This window comes from Salmo salar, chromosome 04 (genome assembly GCF_965601325.2).
Source record: "Salmo salar chromosome 04, fSalSal1, whole genome shotgun sequence".
NCBI classification, from domain to species: Eukaryota; Metazoa; Chordata; class Actinopteri; order Salmoniformes; family Salmonidae; genus Salmo; species Salmo salar.
In genome coordinates, this window is record NC_138294.1 from 8,071,514 (window position 1) to 8,094,282 (window position 22,769).

The following is a 22,769-nucleotide window of genomic DNA, read 5'->3' on the forward strand; positions in this document are numbered from 1 at the left end:
ATAAATGTACTAGGCATTCATATTAAAAATTTCCTGCAGGCTGGCCATTCATGCGTACCAAAGACTGCTTATCGACTCCCACCCACTTGTTTCTTTCACACAAGTGTATTTTAAAGTTGACAGGAGAGGAGTATGTCACTGCAAAATCAAGGTAGGTCCTACCGAGATTTGAACTCGGATCGCAGGATTCAGAGTCCTGAGTGCTAACCATTACACCATAGAACCCCATATAGAGTAATTATTGAAGTGTTCAGATTTTCCTGTCATTTGTTCACCGGATAAACAGCTAGAAATGAGATTATTGGTAGGCCACGTGAATAATTCAGCACAAAAGCTAGAAATTTTCTACCGAGATTTGAACTCGGATCACTGGATTCAAAGTCCAGAGTGTTAACCATTACACCATAGAACCATATTATACATCCATTTGGGAATTGTACAGAAAAAAAATTACGCGTTTTAATTAGCAAATGTGGACTGTCGTTCCTATCACGTGTTGCAAATACTTTCAACAATCGTTGGACAGCTATGTTCCAGTTCCACGAGGCAGATTAATTCACATGGTAGGTCCTACCGAGATTTGAACTCAGATTGCAAGATCCAGAGTGATAACCTTTACAGCATAGAATGCTGGTTCAGATATTACTGTCCTTGGTTCACAGGAAAAAAAGAGAAAATATTTTCTGGACAGAAACGGTATGACCTGGGCTACCCTACCATGTAACATCTTGAAAAAAATCGTAATTATTTTCAGTTCATTGGGGGGCAGCAAGTTTTCAATTAATAAATGTACTAGGCATTCATATTAAAAATTTCCTGCAGGCTGGCCATTCATGCGTACCAAAGACTGCTTATCGACTCCCACCCACTTGTTTCTTTCACACAAAAGTATTTTAAAGTTGACAGGAGAGGAGTATGTCACTGCAAAATCAAGGTAGGTCCTACCGAGATTTGAACTCGGATCGCAGGATTCAGAGTCCTGAGTGCTAACCATTACACCATAGAACCCCATATAGAGTAATTATTGAAGTGTTCAGATTTTCCTGTCATTTGTTCACCGGATAAACAGGTAGAAATGAGATTATTGGTAGGCCACGTGAATAATTCAGCACAAAAGCCAGAAAGGTTCTACCGAGGTTTGAAATCGGATCACTGGATTCAAAGTCCAGAGTGCTAACCATTACACCATAGAACCATATTATACATCCATTTGGGAATTGTACAGAAAAAAAATTACGCGTTTTAATTAGCAAATGTGGACTGTCGTTCCTATCACGTGTTGCAAATACTTTCAACAATCGTTGGACAGCTATATTCCAGTTCCACGAGGCAGATTAATTCACATGGTAGGTCCTACCGAGATTTGAACTCAGATTGCAAGATCCAGAGTGATAACCTTTACAGCATAGAATGCTGGTTCAGATTTTACTGTCCTTGGTTCACCGGAAAAACAGAGAAAATATTTTCTGGACAGAAACGGTATCACCTGGGCTACCCTACCATGTAACATCTTGAAAAAAATCTTCATTATTTTCACTTCATTGGGGGGCAGCAAGTTTTCAATTAATAAATGTACTAGGCATTCATATTAAAAATTTCCTGCATGCTGGCCATTCATGCGTACCAAAGACTGCTTATCGACTCCCACCCACTTGTTTCTTTCACACAAGGCTATTTTAAAGTTGACAGGAGAGCAGTATGTCACTGCAGATTGAAGGTAGGTCCTACCGAGATTTGAACTCGGATCGCAGGATTCAGATCCTGAGTGCTAACCATTACACCATAGAACCCCATAGTAATTAGTGAAGTGTTCAGATTTTCCTGTCATTTGTTCACCGGATAAACAGCTAGAAATGAGATTATTGGTAGGCCACGTGTATAATTCAGCCCAAAAGCTAGAAAGGTTCTACCGAGATTTGAACTCGGATCACTGGATTCAAAGTCCAGAGTGCTAACCATTACAGCATAGAACCATATTATACATCCATTTGGGAATTGTACAGAAAAAAAATTACGCGTTTTAATTAGCAAATGTGGACTGTCGTTCCTATCACGTGTTGCAAATACTTTCAACAATCGTTGGACAGCTATATTCCAGTTCCACGAGGCAGATTAATTCACATGGTAGGTCCTACCGAGATTTGAACTCAGATTGCAAGATCCAGAGTGATAACCTTTACAGCATAGAATGCTGGTTCAGATATTACTGTCCTTGGTTCACAGGAAAAACAGAGAAAATATTTTCTGGACAGAAACGGTATGACCTGGGCTACCCTACCATGTAACATCTTGAAAAAAATCGTAATTATTTTCAGTTCATTGGGGGGCAGCAAGTTTTCAATTAATAAATGTACTAGGCATTCATATTAAAAATTTCCTGCATGCTGGCCATTCATGCGTACCAAAGACTGCTTATCGACTCCCACCCACTTGTTTCTTTCACACAAGGCTATTTTAAAGTTGACAGGAGAGCAGTATGTCACTGCAGAATGAAGGTAGGTCCTACCGAGATTTGAACTCGGATCGCAGGATTCAGATCCTGAGTGCTAACCATTACACCATAGAACCCCATAGTAATTAGTGAAGTGTTCAGATTTTCCTGTCATTTGTTCACCCAATAAACAGCTAGAAATGAGATTATTGGTAGGCCACGTGTATAATTCAGCACAAAAGCTAGAAAGGTTCTACCGAGATTTGAACTCGGATCACTGGATTCAAAGTCCAGAGTGCTAACCATTACAGCATAGAACCATATTATACATCCATTTGGGAATTGTACAGAAAAAAAATTACGCGTTTTAATTAGCAAATGTGGACTGTCGTTCCTATCACGTGTTGCAAATACTTTCAACAATCGTTGGACAGCTATATTCCAGTTCCACGAGGCAGATTAATTCACATGGTAGGTCCTACCGAGATTTGAACTCAGATTGCAAGATCCAGAGTGATAACCTTTACAGCATAGAATGCTGGTTCAGATATTACTGTCCTTGGTTCACAGGAAAAACAGAGAAAATATTTTCTGGACAGAAACGGTATGACCTGGGCTACCCTACCATGTAACATCTTGAAAAAAATCGTAATTATTTTCAGTTCATTGGGGGGCAGCAAGTTTTCAATTAATAAATGTACTAGGCATTCATATTAAAAATTTCCTGCAGGCTGGCCATTCATGCGTACCAAAGACTGCTTATCGACTCCCACCCACTTGTTTCTTTCACACAAGAGTATTTTAAAGTTGACAGGAGAGGAGTATGTCACTGCAAAATCAAGGTAGGTCCTACCGAGATTTGAACTCAGATCGCAGGATTCAGAGTCCTGAGTGCTAACCATTACACCATAGAACCCCATATAGAGTAATTATTGAAGTGTTCAGATTTTCCTGTCATTTGTTCACCGGATAAACAGGTAGAAATGAGATTAGTGGTAGGCCACGTGAATAATTCAGCACAAAAGCCAGAAAGGTTCTACCGAGATTTGAAATCGGATCACTGGATTCAAAGTCCAGAGTGCTAACCATTACACCATAGAACCATAATATACATCCATTTGGGAATTGTACAGAAAAAAAATTACGCATTTTAATTAGCAAATGTGGACTGTCGTTCCTATCACGTGTTGCAAATACTTTCAACAATCGTTGGACAGCTATATTCCAGTTCCACGGGGCAGATTAATTCACATGGTAGGTCCTACCGAGATTTGAACTCAGATTGCAAGATCCAGAGTGATAACCTTTACAGCATAGAATGCTGGTTCAGATATTACTGTCCTTGGTTCACAGGAAAAAAAGAGAAAATATTTTCTGGACAGAAACGGTATCACCTGGGCTACCCTACCATGTAACATCTTGAAAAAAATCTTAAATATTTTCAGTTCATTCATAAACAGGTAGAAATGACATTATTGGTAGGCCACGTGAATAATTCAGCACAAAAGCTAGAAAGGTTCTACCGAGATTTGAACTTGGATCACTGGATTCAAAGTCCAGAGTGCTAACCATTACACCATAGAACCATATTATACATCCATTTGGGAATTGTACAGAAAGAAAATTACGCGTTTTAATTAGCAAATGTGGACTGTCGTTCCTATCACGTGTTGCAAATACTTTCAACAATCGTTGGACAGCTATATTCCAGTTCCACGAGGCAGATTAAATCACATGGTAGGTCCTACCGAGATTTGAACTCAGATTGCAAGATCCAGAGTGATAACCTTTACAGCATAGAATGCTGGTTCAGATTTTCCTGTCCTTGGTTCACAGGAAAAACAGAGAAAATATTTTCTGGACAGAAACGGTATCACCTGGGCTACCCTACCATGTAACATCTTGAAAAAAATCTTAATTATTTTCAGTTCATTGGGGGGCAGCAAGTTTTCAATTAATAAATGTACTAGGCATTCATATTAAAAAATTCCTGCAGGCTGGCCATTCATGCGTACCAAAGACTGCTTATCGACTCCCACCCACTTGTTTCTTTCACACAAGAGTATTTTAAAGTTGACAGGAGAGGAGTATGTCACTGCAAAATCAAGGTAGGTCCTACCGAGATTTGAACTCGGATCGCAGGATTCAGAGTCCTGAGTGCTAACCATTACACCATAGAACCCCATATAGAGTAAATATTGAAGTGTTCAGATTTTCCTGTCATTTGTTCACCGGATAAACAGCTAGAAATGAGATTATTGGTAGGCCACGTGAATAATTCAGCACAAAAGCTAGAAAGGTTCTACAGAGATTTGAACTCGGATCACTGGATTCAAAGTCCAGAGTGCTAACCATTACACCATAGAACCATATTATACATCCATTTGGGAATTGTACAGAAAAAAAATTACGCGTTTTAATTAGCAAATGTGGACTGTCGTTCCTATCACGTGTTGCAAATACTTTCAACAATCGATGGACAGCTATATTCCAGTTCCACGAGGCAGATTAATTCACATGGTAGGTCCTACCGAGATTTGAACTCAGATTGCAAGATCCAGAGTGATAACCTTTACAGCATAGAATGCTGGTTCAGATTTTACTGTCCTTGGTTCACAGGAAAAACAGAGAAAATATTTTCTGGACAGAAACGGTATCACCTGGGCTACCCTACCATGTAACATCTTGAAAAAAATCTTAATTATTTTCAGTTCATTGGGGGGCAGCAAGTTTTCAATTAATAAATGTACTAGGCATTCATATTAAAAAATTCCTGCAGGCTGGCCATTCATGCGTACCAAAGACTGCTTATCGACTCCCACCCACTTGTTTCTTTCACACAAGAGTATTTTAAAGTTGACAGGAGAGGAGTATGTCACTGCAAAATCAAGGTAGGTCCTACCGAGATTTGAACTCGGATCGCAGGATTCAGAGTCCTGAGTGCTAACCATTACACCATAGAACCCCATATAGAGTAAATATTGAAGTGTTCAGATTTTCCTGTCATTTGTTCACCGGATAAACAGCTAGAAATGAGATTATTGGTAGGCCACGTGAATAATTCAGCACAAAAGCCAGAAAGGTTCTACCGAGATTTGAACTCGGATCACTGGATTCAAAGTCCAGAGTGCTAACCATTACACCATAGAACCATATTATACATCCATTTGGGAATTGTACAGAAAAAAAATTACGCGTTTTAATTAGCAAATGTGGACTGTCGTTCCTATCACGTGTTGCAAATACTTTCAACAATCGTTGGACAGCTATATTCCAGTTCCACGAGGCAGATTAATTCACATGGTAGGTCCTACCGAGATTTGAACTCAGATTGCAAGATCCAGAGTGATAACCTTTACAGCATAGAATGCTGGTTCAGATTTTACTGTCCTTGGTTCACCGGAAAAACAGAGAAAATATTTTCTGGACAGAAACGGTATCACCTGGGCTACCCTACCATGTAACATCTTGAAAAAAATCTTAAATATTTTCAGTTCATTCATAAACAGGTAGAAATGACATTATTGGTAGGCCACGTGAATAATTCAGCACAAAAGCTAGAAAGGTTCTACCGAGATTTGAACTTGGATCACTGGATTCAAAGTCCAGAGTGCTAACCATTACACCATAGAACCATATTATACATCCATTTGGGAATTGTACAGAAAGAAAATTACGCGTTTTAATTAGCAAATGTGGACTGTCGTTCCTATCACGTGTTGCAAATACTTTCAACAATCGTTGGACAGCTATATTCCAGTTCCACGAGGCAGATTAAATCACATGGTAGGTCCTACCGAGATTTGAACTCAGATTGCAAGATCCAGAGTGATAACCTTTACAGCATAGAATGCTGGTTCAGATTTTCCTGTCCTTGGTTCACAGGAAAAACAGAGAAAATATTTTCTGGACAGAAACGGTATCACCTGGGCTACCCTACCATGTAACATCTTGAAAAAAATCTTAATTATTTTCAGTTCATTGGGGGGCAGCAAGTTTTCAATTAATAAATGTACTAGGCATTCATATTAAAAAATTCCTGCAGGCTGGCCATTCATGCGTACCAAAGACTGCTTATCGACTCCCACCCACTTGTTTCTTTCACACAAGAGTATTTTAAAGTTGACAGGAGAGGAGTATGTCACTGCAAAATCAAGGTAGGTCCTACCGAGATTTGAACTCGGATCGCAGGATTCAGAGTCCTGAGTGCTAACCATTACACCATAGAACCCCATATAGAGTAAATATTGAAGTGTTCAGATTTTCCTGTCATTTGTTCACCGGATAAACAGCTAGAAATGAGATTATTGGTAGGCCACGTGAATAATTCAGCACAAAAGCTAGAAAGGTTCTACAGAGATTTGAACTCGGATCACTGGATTCAAAGTCCAGAGTGCTAACCATTACACCATAGAACCATATTATACATCCATTTGGGAATTGTACAGAAAAAAAATTACGCGTTTTAATTAGCAAATGTGGACTGTCGTTCCTATCACGTGTTGCAAATACTTTCAACAATCGATGGACAGCTATATTCCAGTTCCACGAGGCAGATTAATTCACATGGTAGGTCCTACCGAGATTTGAACTCAGATTGCAAGATCCAGAGTGATAACCTTTACAGCATAGAATGCTGGTTCAGATTTTACTGTCCTTGGTTCACAGGAAAAACAGAGAAAATATTTTCTGGACAGAAACGGTATCACCTGGGCTACCCTACCATGTAACATCTTGAAAAAAATCTTAATTATTTTCAGTTCATTGGGGGGCAGCAAGTTTTCAATTAATAAATGTACTAGGCATTCATATTAAAAAATTCCTGCAGGCTGGCCATTCATGCGTACCAAAGACTGCTTATCGACTCCCACCCACTTGTTTCTTTCACACAAGAGTATTTTAAAGTTGACAGGAGAGGAGTATGTCACTGCAAAATCAAGGTAGGTCCTACCGAGATTTGAACTCGGATCGCAGGATTCAGAGTCCTGAGTGCTAACCATTACACCATAGAACCCCATATAGAGTAAATATTGAAGTGTTCAGATTTTCCTGTCATTTGTTCACCGGATAAACAGCTAGAAATGAGATTATTGGTAGGCCACGTGAATAATTCAGCACAAAAGCCAGAAAGGTTCTACCGAGATTTGAACTCGGATCACTGGATTCAAAGTCCAGAGTGCTAACCATTACACCATAGAACCATATTATACATCCATTTGGGAATTGTACAGAAAAAAAATTACGCGTTTTAATTAGCAAATGTGGACTGTCGTTCCTATCACGTGTTGCAAATACTTTCAACAATCGTTGGACAGCTATATTCCAGTTCCAAGGGGCAGATTAATTCACATGGTAGGTCCTACCGAGATTTGAACTCAGATTGCAAGATCCAGAGTGATAACCTTTACAGCATAGAATGCTGGTTCAGATTTTACTGTCCTTGGTTCACAGGAAAAACAGAGAAAATATTTTCTGGACAGAAACGGTATCACCTGGGCTACCCTACCATGTAACATCTTGAAAAAAATCTTAATTATTTTCAGTTCATTGGGGGGCAGCAAGTTTTCAATTAATAAATGTACTAGGCATTCATATTAAACATTTCCTGCAGGCTGGCCATTCATGCGTACCAAAGACTGCTTATCGACTCCCACCCACTTGTTTCTTTCACACAAGGCTATTTTAAAGTTGACAGGAGAGCAGTATGTCAATGCAGAATGAAGGTAGGTCCTACCGAGATTTGAACTCGGATCGCAGGATTCAGAGTCCTGAGTGCTAACCATTACACCATAGAACCCCATAGTAATTATTGAAGTGTTCAGATTTTCCTGTCATTTGTTCACCGGATAAACAGCTAGAAATGAGATTATTGGTAGGCCACGTGAATAATTCAGCACAAAAGCTAGAAAGGTTCTACTGAGATTTGAACTTGGACAACTGGATTCAAAGTCCAGAGTGCTAACCATTACACCATAGAACCACATTATACATCCATTTGGGAATTGTACAGGAAAAAAATTACGCGTTTTAATTAGCAAATGTGGACTGTCGTTCCTATCACGTGTTGCAAATACTTTCAACAATCGTTGGACAGCTATATTCCAGTTCGACGGGGCAGATTAATTCACATTCTAGGTCCTACCGAGATTTGAACTCAGATTGCAAGATCCAGAGTGATAACCTTTACAGCATAGAATGCTGGTTCAGATTTTACTGTCCTTGGTTCACAGGAAAAACAGAGAAAATATTTTCTGGACAGAAACGGTATCACCTGGGCTACCCTACCATGTAACATCTTGAAAAAAATCTTAATTATTTTCAGTTCATTGGGGGGCAGCAAGTTTTCAATTAATAAATGTACTAGGCATTCATATTAAAAATTTCCTGCAGGCTGGCCATTCATGCGTACCAAAGACTGCTTATCGACTCCCACCCACTTGTTTCTTTCACACAAGGCTATTTTAAAGTTGACAGGAGAGCAGTATGTCAATGCAGAATGAAGGTAGGTCCTACCGAGATTTGAACTCGGATCGCAGGTTTCAGAGTCCTGAGTGCTAACCATTACACCATAGAACCCCATAGTAATTATTGAAGTGTTCAGATTTTCCTGTCATTTGTTCACCGGATAAACAGCTAGAAATGAGATTATTGGTAGGCCACGTGAATAATTCAGCACAAAAGCTAGAAAGGTTCTACTGAGATTTGAACTTGGATAACTGGATTCAAAGTCCAGAGTGCTAACCATTACACCATAGAACCATATTATACATCCATTTGGGAATTGTACAGAAAGAAAATTACGCGTTTTAATTAGCAAATGTGGACTGTCGTTCCTATCACGTGTTGCAAATACTTTCAACAATCGTTGGACAGCTATATTCCAGTTCCACGAGGCAGATTAATTCACATGGTAGGTCCTACCGAGATTTGAACTCAGATTGCAAGATCCAGAGTGATAACCTTTACAGCATAGAATGCTGGTTCAGATATTACTGTCCTTGGTTCACAGGAAAAACAGAGAAAATATTTTCTGGACAGAAACGGTATGACCTGGGCTACCCTACCATGTAACATCTTGAAAAAAATCGTAATTATTTTCAGTTCATTGGGGGGCAGCAAGTTTTCAATTAATAAATGTACTAGGCATTCATATTAAAAATTTCCTGCAGGCTGGCCATTCATGCGTACCAAAGACTGCTTATCGACTCCCACCCACTTGTTTCTTTCACACAAGAGTATTTTAAAGTTGACAGGAGAGGAGTATGTCACTGCAAAATCAAGGTAGGTCCTACCGAGATTTGAACTCAGATCGCAGGATTCAGAGTCCTGAGTGCTAACCATTACACCATAGAACCCCATATAGAGTAATTATTGAAGTGTTCAGATTTTCCTGTCATTTGTTCACCGGATAAACAGGTAGAAATGAGATTAGTGGTAGGCCACGTGAATAATTCAGCACAAAAGCCAGAAAGGTTCTACCGAGATTTGAAATCGGATCACTGGATTCAAAGTCCAGAGTGCTAACCATTACACCATAGAACCATAATATACATCCATTTGGGAATTGTACAGAAAAAAAATTACGCATTTTAATTAGCAAATGTGGACTGTCGTTCCTATCACGTGTTGCAAATACTTTCAACAATCGTTGGACAGCTATATTCCAGTTCCACGGGGCAGATTAATTCACATGGTAGGTCCTACCGAGATTTGAACTCAGATTGCAAGATCCAGAGTGATAACCTTTACAGCATAGAATGCTGGTTCAGATATTACTGTCCTTGGTTCACAGGAAAAAAAGAGAAAATATTTTCTGGACAGAAACGGTATCACCTGGGCTACCCTACCATGTAACATCTTGAAAAAAATCTTAAATATTTTCAGTTCATTCATAAACAGGTAGAAATGACATTATTGGTAGGCCACGTGAATAATTCAGCACAAAAGCTAGAAAGGTTCTACCGAGATTTGAACTTGGATCACTGGATTCAAAGTCCAGAGTGCTAACCATTACACCATAGAACCATATTATACATCCATTTGGGAATTGTACAGAAAGAAAATTACGCGTTTTAATTAGCAAATGTGGACTGTCGTTCCTATCACGTGTTGCAAATACTTTCAACAATCGTTGGACAGCTATATTCCAGTTCCACGAGGCAGATTAAATCACATGGTAGGTCCTACCGAGATTTGAACTCAGATTGCAAGATCCAGAGTGATAACCTTTACAGCATAGAATGCTGGTTCAGATTTTCCTGTCCTTGGTTCACAGGAAAAACAGAGAAAATATTTTCTGGACAGAAACGGTATCACCTGGGCTACCCTACCATGTAACATCTTGAAAAAAATCTTAATTATTTTCAGTTCATTGGGGGGCAGCAAGTTTTCAATTAATAAATGTACTAGGCATTCATATTAAAAAATTCCTGCAGGCTGGCCATTCATGCGTACCAAAGACTGCTTATCGACTCCCACCCACTTGTTTCTTTCACACAAGAGTATTTTAAAGTTGACAGGAGAGGAGTATGTCACTGCAAAATCAAGGTAGGTCCTACCGAGATTTGAACTCGGATCGCAGGATTCAGAGTCCTGAGTGCTAACCATTACACCATAGAACCCCATATAGAGTAAATATTGAAGTGTTCAGATTTTCCTGTCATTTGTTCACCGGATAAACAGCTAGAAATGAGATTATTGGTAGGCCACGTGAATAATTCAGCACAAAAGCTAGAAAGGTTCTACAGAGATTTGAACTCGGATCACTGGATTCAAAGTCCAGAGTGCTAACCATTACACCATAGAACCATATTATACATCCATTTGGGAATTGTACAGAAAAAAAATTACGCGTTTTAATTAGCAAATGTGGACTGTCGTTCCTATCACGTGTTGCAAATACTTTCAACAATCGATGGACAGCTATATTCCAGTTCCACGAGGCAGATTAATTCACATGGTAGGTCCTACCGAGATTTGAACTCAGATTGCAAGATCCAGAGTGATAACCTTTACAGCATAGAATGCTGGTTCAGATTTTACTGTCCTTGGTTCACAGGAAAAACAGAGAAAATATTTTCTGGACAGAAACGGTATCACCTGGGCTACCCTACCATGTAACATCTTGAAAAAAATCTTAATTATTTTCAGTTCATTGGGGGGCAGCAAGTTTTCAATTAATAAATGTACTAGGCATTCATATTAAAAAATTCCTGCAGGCTGGCCATTCATGCGTACCAAAGACTGCTTATCGACTCCCACCCACTTGTTTCTTTCACACAAGAGTATTTTAAAGTTGACAGGAGAGGAGTATGTCACTGCAAAATCAAGGTAGGTCCTACCGAGATTTGAACTCGGATCGCAGGATTCAGAGTCCTGAGTGCTAACCATTACACCATAGAACCCCATATAGAGTAAATATTGAAGTGTTCAGATTTTCCTGTCATTTGTTCACCGGATAAACAGCTAGAAATGAGATTATTGGTAGGCCACGTGAATAATTCAGCACAAAAGCCAGAAAGGTTCTACCGAGATTTGAACTCGGATCACTGGATTCAAAGTCCAGAGTGCTAACCATTACACCATAGAACCATATTATACATCCATTTGGGAATTGTACAGAAAAAAAATTACGCGTTTTAATTAGCAAATGTGGACTGTCGTTCCTATCACGTGTTGCAAATACTTTCAACAATCGTTGGACAGCTATATTCCAGTTCCACGAGGCAGATTAATTCACATGGTAGGTCCTACCGAGATTTGAACTCAGATTGCAAGATCCAGAGTGATAACCTTTACAGCATAGAATGCTGGTTCAGATTTTACTGTCCTTGGTTCACCGGAAAAACAGAGAAAATATTTTCTGGACAGAAACGGTATCACCTGGGCTACCCTACCATGTAACATCTTGAAAAAAATCTTAAATATTTTCAGTTCATTCATAAACAGGTAGAAATGACATTATTGGTAGGCCACGTGAATAATTCAGCACAAAAGCTAGAAAGGTTCTACCGAGATTTGAACTTGGATCACTGGATTCAAAGTCCAGAGTGCTAACCATTACACCATAGAACCATATTATACATCCATTTGGGAATTGTACAGAAAGAAAATTACGCGTTTTAATTAGCAAATGTGGACTGTCGTTCCTATCACGTGTTGCAAATACTTTCAACAATCGTTGGACAGCTATATTCCAGTTCCACGAGGCAGATTAAATCACATGGTAGGTCCTACCGAGATTTGAACTCAGATTGCAAGATCCAGAGTGATAACCTTTACAGCATAGAATGCTGGTTCAGATTTTCCTGTCCTTGGTTCACAGGAAAAACAGAGAAAATATTTTCTGGACAGAAACGGTATCACCTGGGCTACCCTACCATGTAACATCTTGAAAAAAATCTTAATTATTTTCAGTTCATTGGGGGGCAGCAAGTTTTCAATTAATAAATGTACTAGGCATTCATATTAAAAAATTCCTGCAGGCTGGCCATTCATGCGTACCAAAGACTGCTTATCGACTCCCACCCACTTGTTTCTTTCACACAAGAGTATTTTAAAGTTGACAGGAGAGGAGTATGTCACTGCAAAATCAAGGTAGGTCCTACCGAGATTTGAACTCGGATCGCAGGATTCAGAGTCCTGAGTGCTAACCATTACACCATAGAACCCCATATAGAGTAAATATTGAAGTGTTCAGATTTTCCTGTCATTTGTTCACCGGATAAACAGCTAGAAATGAGATTATTGGTAGGCCACGTGAATAATTCAGCACAAAAGCTAGAAAGGTTCTACAGAGATTTGAACTCGGATCACTGGATTCAAAGTCCAGAGTGCTAACCATTACACCATAGAACCATATTATACATCCATTTGGGAATTGTACAGAAAAAAAATTACGCGTTTTAATTAGCAAATGTGGACTGTCGTTCCTATCACGTGTTGCAAATACTTTCAACAATCGATGGACAGCTATATTCCAGTTCCACGAGGCAGATTAATTCACATGGTAGGTCCTACCGAGATTTGAACTCAGATTGCAAGATCCAGAGTGATAACCTTTACAGCATAGAATGCTGGTTCAGATTTTACTGTCCTTGGTTCACAGGAAAAACAGAGAAAATATTTTCTGGACAGAAACGGTATCACCTGGGCTACCCTACCATGTAACATCTTGAAAAAAATCTTAATTATTTTCAGTTCATTGGGGGGCAGCAAGTTTTCAATTAATAAATGTACTAGGCATTCATATTAAAAAATTCCTGCAGGCTGGCCATTCATGCGTACCAAAGACTGCTTATCGACTCCCACCCACTTGTTTCTTTCACACAAGAGTATTTTAAAGTTGACAGGAGAGGAGTATGTCACTGCAAAATCAAGGTAGGTCCTACCGAGATTTGAACTCGGATCGCAGGATTCAGAGTCCTGAGTGCTAACCATTACACCATAGAACCCCATATAGAGTAAATATTGAAGTGTTCAGATTTTCCTGTCATTTGTTCACCGGATAAACAGCTAGAAATGAGATTATTGGTAGGCCACGTGAATAATTCAGCACAAAAGCCAGAAAGGTTCTACCGAGATTTGAACTCGGATCACTGGATTCAAAGTCCAGAGTGCTAACCATTACACCATAGAACCATATTATACATCCATTTGGGAATTGTACAGAAAAAAAATTACGCGTTTTAATTAGCAAATGTGGACTGTCGTTCCTATCACGTGTTGCAAATACTTTCAACAATCGTTGGACAGCTATATTCCAGTTCCAAGGGGCAGATTAATTCACATGGTAGGTCCTACCGAGATTTGAACTCAGATTGCAAGATCCAGAGTGATAACCTTTACAGCATAGAATGCTGGTTCAGATTTTACTGTCCTTGGTTCACAGGAAAAACAGAGAAAATATTTTCTGGACAGAAACGGTATCACCTGGGCTACCCTACCATGTAACATCTTGAAAAAAATCTTAATTATTTTCAGTTCATTGGGGGGCAGCAAGTTTTCAATTAATAAATGTACTAGGCATTCATATTAAACATTTCCTGCAGGCTGGCCATTCATGCGTACCAAAGACTGCTTATCGACTCCCACCCACTTGTTTCTTTCACACAAGGCTATTTTAAAGTTGACAGGAGAGCAGTATGTCAATGCAGAATGAAGGTAGGTCCTACCGAGATTTGAACTCGGATCGCAGGATTCAGAGTCCTGAGTGCTAACCATTACACCATAGAACCCCATAGTAATTATTGAAGTGTTCAGATTTTCCTGTCATTTGTTCACCGGATAAACAGCTAGAAATGAGATTATTGGTAGGCCACGTGAATAATTCAGCACAAAAGCTAGAAAGGTTCTACTGAGATTTGAACTTGGACAACTGGATTCAAAGTCCAGAGTGCTAACCATTACACCATAGAACCACATTATACATCCATTTGGGAATTGTACAGGAAAAAAATTACGCGTTTTAATTAGCAAATGTGGACTGTCGTTCCTATCACGTGTTGCAAATACTTTCAACAATCGTTGGACAGCTATATTCCAGTTCGACGGGGCAGATTAATTCACATTCTAGGTCCTACCGAGATTTGAACTCAGATTGCAAGATCCAGAGTGATAACCTTTACAGCATAGAATGCTGGTTCAGATTTTACTGTCCTTGGTTCACAGGAAAAACAGAGAAAATATTTTCTGGACAGAAACGGTATCACCTGGGCTACCCTACCATGTAACATCTTGAAAAAAATCTTAATTATTTTCAGTTCATTGGGGGGCAGCAAGTTTTCAATTAATAAATGTACTAGGCATTCATATTAAAAATTTCCTGCAGGCTGGCCATTCATGCGTACCAAAGACTGCTTATCGACTCCCACCCACTTGTTTCTTTCACACAAGGCTATTTTAAAGTTGACAGGAGAGCAGTATGTCAATGCAGAATGAAGGTAGGTCCTACCGAGATTTGAACTCGGATCGCAGGTTTCAGAGTCCTGAGTGCTAACCATTACACCATAGAACCCCATAGTAATTATTGAAGTGTTCAGATTTTCCTGTCATTTGTTCACCGGATAAACAGCTAGAAATGAGATTATTGGTAGGCCACGTGAATAATTCAGCACAAAAGCTAGAAAGGTTCTACTGAGATTTGAACTTGGATAACTGGATTCAAAGTCCAGAGTGCTAACCATTACACCATAGAACCATATTATACATCCATTTGGGAATTGTACAGAAAGAAAATTACGCGTTTTAATTAGCAAATGTGGACTGTCGTTCCTATCACGTGTTGCAAATACTTTCAACAATCGTTGGACAGCTATATTCCAGTTCCAAGAAGGCAGATTAAATCACATGGTAGGTCCTACCGAGATTTGAACTCAGATTGCAAGATCCAGAGTGATAACCTTTACAGCATAGAATGCTGGTTCAGATTTTACTGTCCTTGGTTCACAGGAAAAACAGAGAAAATATTTTCTGGACAGAAACGGTATCACCTGGGCTACCCTACCATGTAACATCTTGAAAAAAATCTTAATTATTTTCAGTTCATTGGGGGCAGCAAGTTTTCAATTAATAAATGTACTAGGCATTCATATTAAAAAATTCCTGCAGGCTGGCCATTCATGCGTACCAAAGACTGCTTATCGACTCCCACCCACTTGTTTCTTTCACACAAGAGTATTTTAAAGTTGACAGGAGAGGAGTATGTCACTGCAAAATCAAGGTAGGTCCTACCGAGATTTGAACTCGGATCGCAGGATTCAGAGTCCTGAGTGCTAACCATTACACCATAGAACCCCATATAGAGTAAATATTGAAGTGTTCAGATTTTCCTGTCATTTGTTCACCGGATAAACAGCTAGAAATGAGATTATTGGTAGGCCACGTGAATAATTCAGCACAAAAGCTAGAAAGGTTCTACAGAGATTTGAACTCGGATCACTGGATTCAAAGTCCAGAGTGCTAACCATTACACCATAGAACCATATTATACATCCATTTGGGAATTGTACAGAAAAAAAATTACGCGTTTTAATTAGCAAATGTGGACTGTCGTTCCTATCACGTGTTGCAAATACTTTCAACAATCGATGGACAGCTATATTCCAGTTCCACGAGGCAGATTAATTCACATGGTAGGTCCTACCGAGATTTGAACTCAGATTGCAAGATCCAGAGTGATAACCTTTACAGCATAGAATGCTGGTTCAGATTTTACTGTCCTTGGTTCACAGGAAAAACAGAGAAAATATTTTCTGGACAGAAACGGTATCACCTGGGCTACCCTACCATGTAACATCTTGAAAAAAATCTTAATTATTTTCAGTTCATTGGGGGGCAGCAAGTTTTCAATTAATAAATGTACTAGGCATTCATATTAAAAAATTCCTGCAGGCTGGCCATTCATGCGTACCAAAGACTGCTTATCGACTCCCACCCACTTGTTTCTTTCACACAAGAGTATTTTAAAGTTGACAGGAGAGGAGTATGTCACTGCAAAATCAAGGTAGGTCCTACCGAGATTTGAACTTTGATCGCAGGATTCAGAGTCCTGAGTGCTAACCATTACACCATAGAACCCCATATAGAGTAAATATTGAAGTGTTCAGATTTTCCTGTCATTTGTTCACCGGATAAACAGCTAGAAATTAGATTATTGGTAGGCCACGTGAATAATTCAGCACAAAAGCTAGAAAGGTTCTACCGAGATTTGAACTCGGATCACTGGATTCAAAGTCCAGAGTGCTAACCATTACACCATAGAACCATATTATACATCCATTTGGGAATTGTACAGAAAAAAAATTACGCGTTTTAATTAGCAAATGTGGACTGTCGTTCCTATCACGTGTTGCAAATACTTTCAACAATCGTTGGACAGCTATATTCCAGTTCCACGGGGCAGATTAATTCACATGGTAGGTCCTAACGAGATTTGAACTCAGATTGCAAGATCCAGAGTGATAACCTTTACAGCATAGAATGCTGGTTCAGATTTTACTGTCCTTGGTTCACAGGAAAAACAGAGAAAATATTTTCTGGACAGAAACGGTATCACCTGGGCTACCCTACCATGTAACATCTTGAAAAAAATCTTAATTATTTTCAGTTCATTGGGGGGCAGCAAGTTTTCAATTAATAAATGTACTAGGCATTCATATTAAAAATTTCCTGCAGGCTGGCCATTCATGCGTACCAAAGACTGCTTATCGACTCCCACCCACTTGTTTCTTTCACACAAGGCTATTTTAAAGTTGACAGGAGAGCAGTATGTCAATGCAGAATGAAGGTAGGTCCTACCGAGATTTGAACTCGGATCGCAGGTTTCAGAGTCCTGAGTGCTAACCATTACACCATAGAACCCCATAGTAATTATTGAAGTGTTCAGATTTTCCTGTCATTTGTTCACCGGATAAACAGCTAGAAATGAGATTATTGGTAGGCCACGTGAATAATTCAGCACAAAAGCTAGAAAGGTTCTACCGAGATTTGAACTCGGATCACTGAATTCAAAGTCCAGAGTGCTAACCATTACACCATAGAACCATATTATACATCCATTTGGGAATTGTACAGAAAAAAAATTACGCGTTTTAATTAGCAAATGTGGACTGTCGTTCCTATCACGTGTTGCAAATACTTTCAAAAATCGTTGGACAGCTATATTCCAGTTCCACGGGGCAGATTAATTCACATGGTAGGTCCTACCGAGATTTGAACTCAGATTGCAAGATCCAGAGTGATAACCTTTACAGCATAGAATGCTGGTTCAGATTTTACTGTCCTTGGTTCACAGGAAAAACAGAGAAAATATTTTCTGGACAGAAACGGTATCACCTGGGCTACCCTACCATGTAACATCTTGAATAAAATCTTAATTATTTTCAGTTCGTTGGGGGGCAGCAAGTTTTCAATTAATAAATGTACTAGGCATTCATATTAAAAATTTCCTGCAGGCTGGCCATTCATGCGTACCAAAGACTGCTTATCGACTCCCACCCACTTGTTTCTTTCACACAAGGCTATTTTAAAGTTGACAGGAGAGCAGTATGTCACTGCAGAATAAAAGTAGGTCCTACCGAGATTTGAACTCAGATCGCAGGATTCAGAGTCCTGAGTGCTAACCATTACACCATAGAACCCCGTAGTAATTATTGAAGTGTTCAGATTTTCCTGTCATTTGTTCACCGGATAAACAGCTAGAAATGAGATTATTGGTAGGCCACGTGAATAATTCAGCACAAAAGCCAGAAAGGTTCTACCGAGATTTGAACTCGGATCACTGGATTCAAAGTCCAGAGTGCTAACCATTACACCATAGAACCATATTATACATCCATCTGGGAATTGTACAGAAAAAAAATTACGCGTTTTAATTAGCAAATGTGGACTGTCGTTCCTATCACGTGTTGCAAATACTTTCAACAATCGTTGGACAGCTATATTCCAGTTCCACGGGGCAGATTAATTCACATGGTAGGTCCTACCGAGATTTGAACTCAGATTGCAAGATCCAGAGTGATAACCTTTACAGCATAGAATGCTGGTTCAGATTTTACTGTCCTTGGTTCACAGGAAAAACAGAGAAAATATTTTCTGGACAGAAACGGTATCACCTGGGCTACCCTACCATGTAACATCTTGAAAAAAATCTTAATTATTTTCAGTTCATTGGGGGGCAGCAAGTTTTCAATTAATAAATGTACTAGGCATTCATATTAAACATTTCCTGCAGGCTGGCCATTCATGCGTACCAAAGACTGCTTATCGACTCCCACCCACTTGTTTCTTTCACACAAGGCTATTTTAAAGTTGACAGGAGAGCAGTATGTCAATGCAGAATGAAGGTAGGTCCTACCGAGATTTGAACTCGGATCGCAGGATTCAGAGTCCTGAGTGCTAACCATTACACCATAGAACCCCATAGTAATTATTGAAGTGTTCAGATTTTCCTGTCATTTGTTCACCGGATAAACAGCTAGAAATGAGATTATTGGTAGGCCACGTGAATAATTCAGCACAAAAGCTAGAAAGGTTCTACTGAGATTTGAACTTGGATAACTGGATTCAAAGTCCAGAGTGCTAACCATTACACCATAGAACCACATTATACATCCATTTGGGAATTGTACAGGAAAAAAATTACGCGTTTTAATTAGCAAATGTGGACTGTCGTTCCTATCACGTGTTGCAAATACTTTCAACAATCGTTGGACAGCTATATTCCAGTTCCACGGGGCAGATTAATTCACATGGTAGGTCCTACCGAGATTTGAACTCAGATTGCAAGATCCAGAGTGATAACCTTTACAGCATAGAATGCTGGTTCAGATTTTACTGTCCTTGGTTCACAGGAAAAACAGAGAAAATATTTTCTGGACAGAAACGGTATCACCTGGGCTACCCTACCATGTAACATCTTGAAAAAAATCTTAATTATTTTCAGTTCATTGGGGGGCAGCAAGTTTTCAATTAATAAATGTACTAGGCATTCATATTAAAAATTTCCTGCAGGCTGGCCATTCATGTGTACCAAAGACTGCTTATTGACTCCCACCCACTTGTTTCTTTCACACAAGGCTATTTTAAAGTTGACAGGAGAGCAGTATGTCAATGCAGAATGAAGGTAGGTCCTACCGAGATTTGAACTCGGATCGCAGGATTCAGAGTGCTAACCATTACACCATAGAACCCCATAGTAATTATTGAAGTGTTCAGATTTTCCTGTCATTTGTTCACCGGATAAACAGCTAGAAATGAGATTATTGGTAGGCCACGTGAATAATTCAGCACAAAAGCTAGAAAGGTTCTACCGAGATTTGAACTCGGATCACTGAATTCAAAGTCCAGAGTGCTAATCATTACACCATAGAACCATATTATACATCCATTTGGGAATTGTACAGAAAAAAAATTACGCGTTTTAATTAGCAAATGTGGACTGTCGTTCCTATCACGTGTTGCAAATACTTTCAAAAATCGTTGGACAGCTATATTCCAGTTCCACGGGGCAGATTAATTCACATGGTAGGTCCTACCGAGATTTGAACTCAGATTGCAAGATCCAGAGTGATAACCTTTACAGCATAGAATGCTGGTTCAGATTTTACTGTCCTTGGTTCACAGGAAAAACAGAGAAAATATTTTCTGGACAGAAACGGTATCACCTGGGCTACCCTACCATGTAACATCTTGAAAAAAATCTTAATTATTTTCAGTTCATTGGGGGGCAGCAAGTTTTCAATTAATAAATGTACTAGGCATTCATATTAAAAATTTCCTGCAGGCTGGCCATTCATGCGTACCAAAGACTGCTTATCGACTCCCACCCACTTGTTTCTTTCACACAAGGCTATTTTAAAGTTGACAGGAGAGCAGTATGTCAATGCAGAATGAAGGTAGGTCCTACCGAGATTTGAACTCGGATCGCAGGATTCAGAGTCCTGAGTGCTAACCATTACACCATAGAACCCCATAGTAATTATTGAAGTGTTCAGATTTTCCTGTCATTTGTTCACCGGATAAACAGCTAGAAATGAGATTATTGGTAGGCCACGTGAATAATTCAGCACAAAAGCTAGAAAGGTTCTACTGAGATTTGAACTTGGATAACTAGATTCAAAGTCCAGAGTGCTAACCATTACACCATAGAACCATATTATACATCCATTTGGGAATTGTACAGAAAAAAAATTACGCGTTTTAATTAGCAAATGTGGACTGTCGTTCCTATCACGTGTTGCAAATACTTTCAACAATCGTTGGACAGCTATATTCCAGTTCCACGGGGCAGATTAATTCACATGGTAGGTCCTACCGAGATTTGAACTCAGATTGCAAGATCCAGAGTGATAACCTTTACAGCATAGAATGCTGGTTCAGATTTTACTGTCCTTGGTTCACAGGTAAAACAGAGAAAATATTTTCTGGACAGAAACGGTATCACCTGGGCTACCCTACCATGTAACATCTTGAAAAAAATCTTAATTATTTTCAGTTCATTGGGGGGCAGCAAGTTTTCAATTAATAAATGTACTAGGCATTCATATTAAACATTTCCTGCAGGCTGGCCATTCATGCGTACCAAAGACTGCTTATCGACTCCCACCCACTTGTTTCTTTCACACAAGGCTATTTTAAAGTTGACAGGAGAGCAGTATGTCAATGCAGAATGAAGGTAGGTCCTACCGAGATTTGAACTCGGATCGCAGGATTCAGAGTCCTGAGTGCTAACCATTACACCATAGAACCCCATAGTAATTATTGAAGTGTTCAGATTTTCCTGTCATTTGTTCACCGGATAAACAGCTAGAAATGAGATTATTGGTAGGCCACGTGAATAATTCAGCACAAAAGCTAGAAAGGTTCTACTGAGATTTGAACTTGGATAACTGGATTCAAAGTCCAGAGTGCTAACCATTACACCATAGAACCACATTATACATCCATTTGGGAATTGTACAGGAAAAAAATTACGCGTTTTAATTAGCAAATGTGGACTGTCGTTCCTATCACGTGTTGCAAATACTTTCAACAATCGTTGGACAGCTATATTCCAGTTCGACGGGGCAGATTAATTCACATGGTAGGTCCTACCGAGATTTGAACTCAGATTGCAAGATCCAGAGTGATAACCTTTACAGCATAGAATGCTGGTTCAGATTTTACTGTCCTTGGTTCACAGGAAAAACAGAGAAAATATTTTCTGGACAGAAACGGTATCACCTGGGCTACCCTACCATGTAACATCTTGAAAAAAATCTTAATTATTTTCAGTTCATTGGGGGGCAGCAAGTTTTCAATTAATAAATGTACTAGGCATTCATATTAAAAATTTCCTGCAGGCTGGCCATTCATGCGTACCAAAGACTGCTTATTGACTCCCACCCACTTGTTTCTTTCACACAAGGCTATTTTAAAGTTGACAGGAGAGCAGTATGTCAATGAAGAATGAAGGTACGTCCTACCGAGATTTGAACTCGGATCGCAGGATTCAGAGTCCTGAGTGCTAACCATTACACCATAGAACCCCATAGTAATTATTGAAGTGTTCAGATTTTCCTGTCATTTGTTCACCGGATAAACAGCTAGAAATGAGATTATTGGTAGGCCACGTGAATAATTCAGCACAAAAGCTAGAAAGGTTCTACTGAGATTTGAACTTGGATAACTGGATTCAAAGTCCAGAGTGCTAACCATTACACCATAGAACCACATTATACATCCATTTGGGAATTGTACAGGAAAAAAATTACGCGTTTTAATTAGCAAATGTGGACTGTCGTTCCTATCACGTGTTGCAAATACTTTCAACAATCGTTGGACAGCTATATTCCAGTTC

The 22,769-nt window shown here is 39.3% G+C and overlaps 46 non-coding genes across 46 annotated transcripts; all 46 read right to left on the reverse strand.

Moving 5' to 3' along the window:
* Nucleotides 1-153: 153 nt before the first annotated feature.
* On the reverse strand, nt 154-225 carry trnaq-cug (transfer RNA glutamine (anticodon CUG)). Its single transcript has one exon. It is a non-coding gene; the product is annotated as a tRNA-Gln (tRNA).
* Nucleotides 226-336: 111 nt separating this feature from the next.
* On the reverse strand, nt 337-412 carry trnaq-uug (transfer RNA glutamine (anticodon UUG)). The gene has a single exon. It is a non-coding gene; the product is annotated as a tRNA-Gln (tRNA).
* A 524-nt stretch (nt 413-936) lies between these two features.
* trnaq-cug (transfer RNA glutamine (anticodon CUG)) lies at nt 937-1,008 on the reverse strand. Its single transcript has one exon. It is a non-coding gene; the product is annotated as a tRNA-Gln (tRNA).
* A 115-nt stretch (nt 1,009-1,123) lies between these two features.
* trnaq-uug (transfer RNA glutamine (anticodon UUG)) lies at nt 1,124-1,195 on the reverse strand. Its single transcript has one exon. It is a non-coding gene; the product is annotated as a tRNA-Gln (tRNA).
* A 706-nt stretch (nt 1,196-1,901) lies between these two features.
* On the reverse strand, nt 1,902-1,973 carry trnaq-uug (transfer RNA glutamine (anticodon UUG)). The gene has a single exon. It is a non-coding gene; the product is annotated as a tRNA-Gln (tRNA).
* A 706-nt stretch (nt 1,974-2,679) lies between these two features.
* Nucleotides 2,680-2,751, reverse strand: trnaq-uug (transfer RNA glutamine (anticodon UUG)). The gene has a single exon. It is a non-coding gene; the product is annotated as a tRNA-Gln (tRNA).
* A 524-nt stretch (nt 2,752-3,275) lies between these two features.
* On the reverse strand, nt 3,276-3,347 carry trnaq-cug (transfer RNA glutamine (anticodon CUG)). Its single transcript has one exon. It is a non-coding gene; the product is annotated as a tRNA-Gln (tRNA).
* Nucleotides 3,348-3,462: 115 nt separating this feature from the next.
* trnaq-uug (transfer RNA glutamine (anticodon UUG)) lies at nt 3,463-3,534 on the reverse strand. The gene has a single exon. It is a non-coding gene; the product is annotated as a tRNA-Gln (tRNA).
* A 411-nt stretch (nt 3,535-3,945) lies between these two features.
* trnaq-uug (transfer RNA glutamine (anticodon UUG)) lies at nt 3,946-4,017 on the reverse strand. The gene has a single exon. It is a non-coding gene; the product is annotated as a tRNA-Gln (tRNA).
* A 524-nt stretch (nt 4,018-4,541) lies between these two features.
* trnaq-cug (transfer RNA glutamine (anticodon CUG)) lies at nt 4,542-4,613 on the reverse strand. The gene has a single exon. It is a non-coding gene; the product is annotated as a tRNA-Gln (tRNA).
* A 115-nt stretch (nt 4,614-4,728) lies between these two features.
* Nucleotides 4,729-4,800, reverse strand: trnaq-uug (transfer RNA glutamine (anticodon UUG)). The gene has a single exon. It is a non-coding gene; the product is annotated as a tRNA-Gln (tRNA).
* A 524-nt stretch (nt 4,801-5,324) lies between these two features.
* On the reverse strand, nt 5,325-5,396 carry trnaq-cug (transfer RNA glutamine (anticodon CUG)). Its single transcript has one exon. It is a non-coding gene; the product is annotated as a tRNA-Gln (tRNA).
* A 115-nt stretch (nt 5,397-5,511) lies between these two features.
* On the reverse strand, nt 5,512-5,583 carry trnaq-uug (transfer RNA glutamine (anticodon UUG)). The gene has a single exon. It is a non-coding gene; the product is annotated as a tRNA-Gln (tRNA).
* A 411-nt stretch (nt 5,584-5,994) lies between these two features.
* On the reverse strand, nt 5,995-6,066 carry trnaq-uug (transfer RNA glutamine (anticodon UUG)). Its single transcript has one exon. It is a non-coding gene; the product is annotated as a tRNA-Gln (tRNA).
* A 524-nt stretch (nt 6,067-6,590) lies between these two features.
* trnaq-cug (transfer RNA glutamine (anticodon CUG)) lies at nt 6,591-6,662 on the reverse strand. The gene has a single exon. It is a non-coding gene; the product is annotated as a tRNA-Gln (tRNA).
* Nucleotides 6,663-6,777: 115 nt separating this feature from the next.
* trnaq-uug (transfer RNA glutamine (anticodon UUG)) lies at nt 6,778-6,849 on the reverse strand. The gene has a single exon. It is a non-coding gene; the product is annotated as a tRNA-Gln (tRNA).
* Nucleotides 6,850-7,373: 524 nt separating this feature from the next.
* Nucleotides 7,374-7,445, reverse strand: trnaq-cug (transfer RNA glutamine (anticodon CUG)). Its single transcript has one exon. It is a non-coding gene; the product is annotated as a tRNA-Gln (tRNA).
* A 115-nt stretch (nt 7,446-7,560) lies between these two features.
* Nucleotides 7,561-7,632, reverse strand: trnaq-uug (transfer RNA glutamine (anticodon UUG)). The gene has a single exon. It is a non-coding gene; the product is annotated as a tRNA-Gln (tRNA).
* A 524-nt stretch (nt 7,633-8,156) lies between these two features.
* On the reverse strand, nt 8,157-8,228 carry trnaq-cug (transfer RNA glutamine (anticodon CUG)). Its single transcript has one exon. It is a non-coding gene; the product is annotated as a tRNA-Gln (tRNA).
* A 707-nt stretch (nt 8,229-8,935) lies between these two features.
* On the reverse strand, nt 8,936-9,007 carry trnaq-cug (transfer RNA glutamine (anticodon CUG)). Its single transcript has one exon. It is a non-coding gene; the product is annotated as a tRNA-Gln (tRNA).
* A 707-nt stretch (nt 9,008-9,714) lies between these two features.
* Nucleotides 9,715-9,786, reverse strand: trnaq-cug (transfer RNA glutamine (anticodon CUG)). Its single transcript has one exon. It is a non-coding gene; the product is annotated as a tRNA-Gln (tRNA).
* A 115-nt stretch (nt 9,787-9,901) lies between these two features.
* On the reverse strand, nt 9,902-9,973 carry trnaq-uug (transfer RNA glutamine (anticodon UUG)). Its single transcript has one exon. It is a non-coding gene; the product is annotated as a tRNA-Gln (tRNA).
* A 411-nt stretch (nt 9,974-10,384) lies between these two features.
* Nucleotides 10,385-10,456, reverse strand: trnaq-uug (transfer RNA glutamine (anticodon UUG)). The gene has a single exon. It is a non-coding gene; the product is annotated as a tRNA-Gln (tRNA).
* Nucleotides 10,457-10,980: 524 nt separating this feature from the next.
* Nucleotides 10,981-11,052, reverse strand: trnaq-cug (transfer RNA glutamine (anticodon CUG)). The gene has a single exon. It is a non-coding gene; the product is annotated as a tRNA-Gln (tRNA).
* A 115-nt stretch (nt 11,053-11,167) lies between these two features.
* On the reverse strand, nt 11,168-11,239 carry trnaq-uug (transfer RNA glutamine (anticodon UUG)). The gene has a single exon. It is a non-coding gene; the product is annotated as a tRNA-Gln (tRNA).
* A 524-nt stretch (nt 11,240-11,763) lies between these two features.
* trnaq-cug (transfer RNA glutamine (anticodon CUG)) lies at nt 11,764-11,835 on the reverse strand. Its single transcript has one exon. It is a non-coding gene; the product is annotated as a tRNA-Gln (tRNA).
* Nucleotides 11,836-11,950: 115 nt separating this feature from the next.
* trnaq-uug (transfer RNA glutamine (anticodon UUG)) lies at nt 11,951-12,022 on the reverse strand. The gene has a single exon. It is a non-coding gene; the product is annotated as a tRNA-Gln (tRNA).
* A 411-nt stretch (nt 12,023-12,433) lies between these two features.
* On the reverse strand, nt 12,434-12,505 carry trnaq-uug (transfer RNA glutamine (anticodon UUG)). The gene has a single exon. It is a non-coding gene; the product is annotated as a tRNA-Gln (tRNA).
* A 524-nt stretch (nt 12,506-13,029) lies between these two features.
* On the reverse strand, nt 13,030-13,101 carry trnaq-cug (transfer RNA glutamine (anticodon CUG)). The gene has a single exon. It is a non-coding gene; the product is annotated as a tRNA-Gln (tRNA).
* A 115-nt stretch (nt 13,102-13,216) lies between these two features.
* trnaq-uug (transfer RNA glutamine (anticodon UUG)) lies at nt 13,217-13,288 on the reverse strand. Its single transcript has one exon. It is a non-coding gene; the product is annotated as a tRNA-Gln (tRNA).
* A 524-nt stretch (nt 13,289-13,812) lies between these two features.
* On the reverse strand, nt 13,813-13,884 carry trnaq-cug (transfer RNA glutamine (anticodon CUG)). The gene has a single exon. It is a non-coding gene; the product is annotated as a tRNA-Gln (tRNA).
* A 115-nt stretch (nt 13,885-13,999) lies between these two features.
* trnaq-uug (transfer RNA glutamine (anticodon UUG)) lies at nt 14,000-14,071 on the reverse strand. The gene has a single exon. It is a non-coding gene; the product is annotated as a tRNA-Gln (tRNA).
* A 524-nt stretch (nt 14,072-14,595) lies between these two features.
* Nucleotides 14,596-14,667, reverse strand: trnaq-cug (transfer RNA glutamine (anticodon CUG)). The gene has a single exon. It is a non-coding gene; the product is annotated as a tRNA-Gln (tRNA).
* Nucleotides 14,668-15,374: 707 nt separating this feature from the next.
* Nucleotides 15,375-15,446, reverse strand: trnaq-cug (transfer RNA glutamine (anticodon CUG)). Its single transcript has one exon. It is a non-coding gene; the product is annotated as a tRNA-Gln (tRNA).
* A 707-nt stretch (nt 15,447-16,153) lies between these two features.
* On the reverse strand, nt 16,154-16,225 carry trnaq-cug (transfer RNA glutamine (anticodon CUG)). The gene has a single exon. It is a non-coding gene; the product is annotated as a tRNA-Gln (tRNA).
* A 115-nt stretch (nt 16,226-16,340) lies between these two features.
* trnaq-uug (transfer RNA glutamine (anticodon UUG)) lies at nt 16,341-16,412 on the reverse strand. Its single transcript has one exon. It is a non-coding gene; the product is annotated as a tRNA-Gln (tRNA).
* Nucleotides 16,413-17,123: 711 nt separating this feature from the next.
* Nucleotides 17,124-17,195, reverse strand: trnaq-uug (transfer RNA glutamine (anticodon UUG)). Its single transcript has one exon. It is a non-coding gene; the product is annotated as a tRNA-Gln (tRNA).
* A 524-nt stretch (nt 17,196-17,719) lies between these two features.
* trnaq-cug (transfer RNA glutamine (anticodon CUG)) lies at nt 17,720-17,791 on the reverse strand. Its single transcript has one exon. It is a non-coding gene; the product is annotated as a tRNA-Gln (tRNA).
* Nucleotides 17,792-17,902: 111 nt separating this feature from the next.
* Nucleotides 17,903-17,974, reverse strand: trnaq-uug (transfer RNA glutamine (anticodon UUG)). Its single transcript has one exon. It is a non-coding gene; the product is annotated as a tRNA-Gln (tRNA).
* Nucleotides 17,975-18,498: 524 nt separating this feature from the next.
* On the reverse strand, nt 18,499-18,570 carry trnaq-cug (transfer RNA glutamine (anticodon CUG)). The gene has a single exon. It is a non-coding gene; the product is annotated as a tRNA-Gln (tRNA).
* A 111-nt stretch (nt 18,571-18,681) lies between these two features.
* trnaq-uug (transfer RNA glutamine (anticodon UUG)) lies at nt 18,682-18,753 on the reverse strand. The gene has a single exon. It is a non-coding gene; the product is annotated as a tRNA-Gln (tRNA).
* Nucleotides 18,754-19,277: 524 nt separating this feature from the next.
* trnaq-cug (transfer RNA glutamine (anticodon CUG)) lies at nt 19,278-19,349 on the reverse strand. The gene has a single exon. It is a non-coding gene; the product is annotated as a tRNA-Gln (tRNA).
* Nucleotides 19,350-20,232: 883 nt separating this feature from the next.
* On the reverse strand, nt 20,233-20,304 carry trnaq-uug (transfer RNA glutamine (anticodon UUG)). The gene has a single exon. It is a non-coding gene; the product is annotated as a tRNA-Gln (tRNA).
* A 524-nt stretch (nt 20,305-20,828) lies between these two features.
* On the reverse strand, nt 20,829-20,900 carry trnaq-cug (transfer RNA glutamine (anticodon CUG)). Its single transcript has one exon. It is a non-coding gene; the product is annotated as a tRNA-Gln (tRNA).
* Nucleotides 20,901-21,607: 707 nt separating this feature from the next.
* On the reverse strand, nt 21,608-21,679 carry trnaq-cug (transfer RNA glutamine (anticodon CUG)). The gene has a single exon. It is a non-coding gene; the product is annotated as a tRNA-Gln (tRNA).
* A 703-nt stretch (nt 21,680-22,382) lies between these two features.
* trnaq-cug (transfer RNA glutamine (anticodon CUG)) lies at nt 22,383-22,458 on the reverse strand. Its single transcript has one exon. It is a non-coding gene; the product is annotated as a tRNA-Gln (tRNA).
* Between the last annotated feature and the right edge of the window lie 311 nt (nt 22,459-22,769).